Here is a 6000-nt window from a genome sequence, read left to right as displayed (position 1 = left end):
GAGATGAAAATGGACAAACTAAAGGGTGTGCAATATAGAAGGGTAGTCATTGGACATTCTGAACCTTGTTTGAAGTCACTAGGTCATATGACCAATGAGCTATTGAAATTCAAAAATGTAAATAAATAATTTAAAATAGTGCGAGATGTAAATCTACAAAAAAGAGTGTGTGCAATGTGTCTATGCCATCGGGTTAGCTACAACCAGTTTTGAAAGTTTTAGGAGTAATGGTTAAAGAGCTATTGAAATTTGAAAATGTTTATTTGTCACTATGTTGACGGTCCCTAACTGCTGTTGGTGGACGTAAGGAAAACTACAGGTGAATATCCATTGGATATCCAACCTGAAACTGTCTTTACCTCGGTTTCCAAATCATGTCCTTTTATCCCTCTCTCTGGTCTCCCTACTGCTCTCCAGGTTGCTGAGGCACTATCCAGCAGGTCTTCCGGCATTATGGCCTTCTGGAGGACTGTAGCTCAGTTGGTAGAGCATGGTGTTTGCAACGCCAGGGTTGTGTGTTCGATTCCCACGGGGGGCCAGTACAGGAAATAAAAATGTATGAAATGTATGTATTCACTACTGTAAGTCGCTCTGGATAAGAGCGTCTGCTAAATGACTAAAATGTAAATGTATCTACGACCGTGGCCACAAATTCACATCACGGGTATGGAGAGTCTTTATGGAGAAGTTCGGGGTCCCGGTCAGCCTCACTTCTGGGTATAGGCCTCAGTCCAATGGGCAGGTGGAGAGGCTGAACCAGGAGCTGGGGAGGTTCCTGAGGAGTCACTGTCAAGACCAGCAGGGAGAGTGGGCCCGATTCCTTCCATTGGCGGAGTACGCCCAGAATTCCCTACGTCACTCCTCCACTGGGCTGACCCCCTTCCAGTGTGTTCTGGGTTTTCAGCCGGCCCTGGCTCCATGGACCCCAGACCAGACCGAAGCTCCTGCAGTTAATGAGTGGTTCAGGCATGCAGAAGTGTGGAGCGATGCTCACAGGAGACACCAGCACTCCATCCACTGTCAGAAGGAGCAGGCAGACTGCCACCACAGTGCGACCCCCGTGTTCCATCCTGGGGATCATGTCTGGCTCTCTACCAGGAACCTCCCACTCCGCCTGCCCTGCAAGAAGCTGAGCCCCTGGTTTGTGGTGCCATTCAAGGTTCTCCGGAGGATCAATAAAGTGACCTATAGGTTACAGCTTCCCATTGACTACCGTATTGTACGTTATTTTCATGTCTCCCTTCTCAGGCCAGTGGTTCCTGGTCCCCTAGCTGATGGTGTCCACCACGACACCCCCCTGGACAGTGAGGGGGGCCTGGCCTATTTTTTTTATTTCACCTTTATTTAACCAGGTAGAATAGTTGAGAACAAGTTCTCATTTACAACTGCGACCTGGCCAAGATAAAGCAAAGCAGTTCGACACATACAACAACACAGAGTTACACATGGAATAAACAAACATACAGTCAATAATACAGTATAAAAAAAAATTAAAAATAAAAGTCTATATACATTGTGTGCAAATGAGGTAAGATAACGGAGGTAAGGCAATAAATAGGCCATGGTGGCAAAGTAATTACAATATGGCAATTAAACACTGGAATGGTAGATTTGCAGAAGATGAATGTGCAAGTAGAGATACTGGGGTGCAAAGGAGCAAGATAAATAAATAAATACAGTTTGGGGATGAGGTAATTGGATGGGCTATTTACAGATGGGCTATGTACAGGTGCAGTGATCTGTGAGCTGCTCTGACAGCTGGTGCTTAAAGCTAGTGAGGGAGATATGTGTCTCCAGCTTCAGTGATTTTTGCAGTGTGTTCTGGGTTTTCAGCCGGCCCTAGCTCCATGGACCCCAGACCCCCGGAATATGCCGTCAGTTCCCTAATGACACCCAACGTTGTCAGGGTCTGCTCCAGTACCTGGTGGACTGGGAGGGGTACGTCCAAGAGGAGTGGTGTTGGGTTCCGGTGGAGGACATTCTGGATCTTTCCACCTTCGCAGTCGGCTCCTCGTCCTCAGGGCCAGCCCCTCTGGTCTGCTTCGTCCTGTAGCTGGAGCTGCACATCGGGGGGGGGGGGGGGGGTTACTGTCACTTCTACTGGCGCTCCTCCCCTCCGGCATTCAACGTCACTGGTATACTAACCACCGGTCCTGGCATCCATCATTACGCACACCTGCACTTCATCATGGGAAGACGTGTAGTCCACTTGTCATTCCAATCTCCTTTGCATTAGCGCAGCCTCTTCTGTAGCTTGTCAACTATGTGTCTGTCTATCCCTGTTCTCTCCCCTCTGCACAGGCCATACAAATGCTTCACACCGCGTGGCCGCTGCCACTCTAACCTGGTGGTCCCAGCGCGCACGACCCACGTGGAGTTCCAGGTCTCCGGCAGCCTCTGGAACTGCCGGTCTGCGGCCAACAAGGCTGAGTTCATCTCAGCCTATGCTACCCTCCAGTCCCTAGACTTCCTGGTGCTGACGGAAACATGGATTACCACAGATAACACTGCTACTCCTACTGCTCTCTCCTCGTCTGCCCACGTGTTCTCGCATACCCCTAGAGCATCGAGCCAGCGGGGTGGTGGCATTAGAATCCTCATCTCTCCCAAGTGGACATTCTCTCTTTCTCCCCTGACCCATCTGTCTATCTCCTCATTTGAATTCCATGCTGTCACAGTTACCAGCCCTTTCAAGCTTAACATCCTTATCATTTATCGCCCTCCAGGTTCCCTTGGAGAGTTCATCAATGAGCTTGACGCCTTGATAAGTTCCTTTCCTGAGGATGGCTCACCTCTCACAGTTCTGGGTGACTTTAACCTCCCCACGTTTACCTTTGACTCATTCCTCTCCGCCTCCTTCTTTCCACTCCTCTCCTCTTTTGACCTCACCCTCTCACCTTTCCCCCCTACTCACAAGGCAGGCAATACGCTTGACCTCATCTTTACTAGATGCTGTTCTTCCACTAATCTCATTGCAACTCCCCTCCAAGTCTCCGACCACTGCCTTGTATCCTTTTCCCTCTCGCTCTCATCCAACACTTCTCACTCTGCCCCTACTCGGATGGTATTGCGCCGTCCCAACCGTCGCTCTCTCTCTCCCGCTACTCTCTCCTCTTCCATCCTATCATCTCTTCCCTCTGCTCAAACCTTCTCCAACCTATCTCCTGATTCTGCCTCCTCAACCCTGCTCTCCTCCCTTTCTGCATCCTTTGACTCTCTATGTCCCCTATCCTCCAGGCCGGCTCGGTCCTCCCCTCCTGCTCTGTGGCTCGACGACTCATTGCGAGCTCACAGAACAGGGCTCCGGGCAGCCGAGCGGAAATGGAGGAAAACTCGCCTCCCTGCGGACCTGGCATCCTTTCACTCCCTCCTCTCTACATTTTCCTCTTCTGTCTCTGCTGCTAAAGCCACTTTCTACCACTCTAAATTCCAAGCATCTGCCTCTAACCCTAGGAAGCTCTTTGCCACCTTCTCCTCCCTCCTGAATCCTCCTCCCCCCCCTCCTCCCTCTCTGCAGATGACTTCGTCAACCATTTTGAAAAGAAGATCGATGACATCCGATCCTCGTTTGCTAAGTCAAACGACACCGCTGGTCCTGCTCACACTGCCCTACCCCGTGCTTTGACCTCTTTCTCCCCTCTCTCTCCAGATGAAATCTCGCGTCTTGTGACGGCCGGCCGCCCAACAACCTGCCCGCTTGACCCTATCCCCTCTTCTCTTCTCCAGACCATTTCCGGAGACCTTCTCCCCTACCTCACCTCGCTCATCAACTCATCCTTGACCGCTGGCTACGTCCCTTCCATCTTCAAGAGAGCGAGAGTTGCTCCCCTTCTGAAAAAACCTACACTCGATCCCTCCGATGTCAACAACTACAGACCAGTATCCCTTCTTTCTTTTCTCTCAAACTCTTGAACGTGCCGTCCTTGGCCAGCTCTCCTGCTATCTCTCTCAGAATGACCTTCTTGATCCTAATCAGTCAGGTTTCAAGACTGGGCATTCAACTGAGACTGCTCTTCTCTGTGTCACGGAGGCTCTCCGCACTGCTAAAGCTAACTCTCTCTCCTCTGCTCTCATCCTTCTAGACCTATCTGCTGCCTTTGATACTGTGAACCATCAGATCCTCCTCTCCACCCTCTCCGAGCTGGGCATCTCCGGCGCGGCCCACGCTTGGATTGCGTCCTACCTGACAGGTCGCTCCTACCAGGTGGCGTGGCGAGAATCTGTCTCCGCACCACGTGCTCTCACCACTGGTGTCCCCCAGGGCTCTGTTCTAGGCCCTCTCCTATTCTCGCTTTACACCAAGTCACTTGGCTCTGTCATATCCTCACATGGTCTCTCCTATCATTGCTATGCAGACGACACACAATTCATCTTCTCCTTTCCCCCTTCTGATAACCAGGTGGCGAATCGCATCTCTGCATGTCTGGCAGACATATCAGTGTGGATGACGGATCACCACCTCAAGCTGAACCTCTGCAAGACGGAGCTGCTCTTCCTCCCGGGGAAGGACTGCCCGTTCCATGATCTCGCCATCACGGTTGACAACTCCCTTGTGTCCTCCTCCCAACAACACCCTGTCGTTCTCCACTAACATCAAGGCGGTGACCCGATCCTGTAGGTTCATGCTCTACAACATTCGCAGAGTACGACCCTGCCTCACACAGGAAGCGGCGCAGGTCCTAATCCAGGCACTTGTCATCTCCCGTCTGCATTACTGCAACTTGCTGTTGGCTGGGCTCCCTGCCTGTGCCATTAAACCCCTACAACTCATCCAGAACGCCGCAGCCCGCCTGGTGTTCAACCTTCCCAAGTTCTCTCACGTCACCCCGCTCCTCCGCTCTCTCCACTGGCTTCCAGTTGAAGCTCGCATCTGCTACAAGACCATGGTGCTTGCCTACGGAGCTGTGAGGGGAACGGCACCTCCGTACCTTCAGGCTCTGATCAGGCCCTACACCCAAACAAGGGCACTGCGTTCATCCACCTCTGGCCTGCTCGCCTCCCTACCTCTGAGGAAGCACAGTTCCCGCTCAGCCCAGTCAAAACTGTTAGCTGCTCTGGCACCCCAATGGTGGAACAATCTCCCTCACGACGCCAGGACAGCGGAGTCAATCACCACCTTCCGGAGACACCTGAAACCCCACCTCTTTAAGGAATACCTGGGATAGGATAAAGTAATCCTTCTAACCCCCCCCCTTAAAAGATTTAGATGCACTATTGTAAAGTGGTTGTTACACTGGATATCATAAGGTGAACGCACCAATTTGTAAGTCGCTCTGGATAAGGGCGTCTGCTAAATGACGTAAATGTAAAATCATGAGGCACACCTGGACTCCATTACCTCCCCTATATCTGGCACTCCCTTAGGTTCTTTCCCCTTTCAGAATTGTTTTTGTGAAGACGCCACTGCTATGTTCTCGTTCCATGTTTGTTGTTTTATTAAACGTACCACCTGTTTCTTGACTCTCAGCGTCTTCGTTACAACGTTCAATGACATTTTTCATGTCTATTGGTGACGGGGAGTGTGAGCTCTAATGAGCTCTAATGACATTTTCAGGTTGGAAAATTCCTCCTTTTGGGAAATTGCATTAATCCACTTTAGTCTGCTGTGTTATTACAGAGGCCTTGGACTGTAAACTCTACAGGAAAGTCTTAATTATGCCTATGTGTCCCATATGTGCGTGTATTCTTGTGTGTGTGTTCAAACCATATTCTCTCTAAAGGAAAGTCCAACTCAAGAATGAGAGTCAATTACTTATTTGCTTTGGCGCCACAATGACGAGGTAGTTTTAAGGTACCCACCTTTTGCGGAAAAATGTATTGAAAGTATAGGGAATATTAGTTTATTCATTGAAATTGGAGGTCAACATTTACCTGCTGATGTTATTTTTCTTTTACCACTTTATCACTGGACGTGAGGTAGTGTTGTAAATTGGTTTGCCGTTGGGGAGGAGATTCTGTTTAGCTAAATATCCATTATGCTACTGCACATAAGCAATATTG

The sequence above is a fragment of the Salmo trutta genome, chromosome 21, assembly GCF_901001165.1.
Source record: "Salmo trutta chromosome 21, fSalTru1.1, whole genome shotgun sequence".
Taxonomy (NCBI): domain Eukaryota; kingdom Metazoa; phylum Chordata; class Actinopteri; order Salmoniformes; family Salmonidae; genus Salmo; species Salmo trutta.
This window is presented reverse-complemented; position numbering follows the sequence as displayed.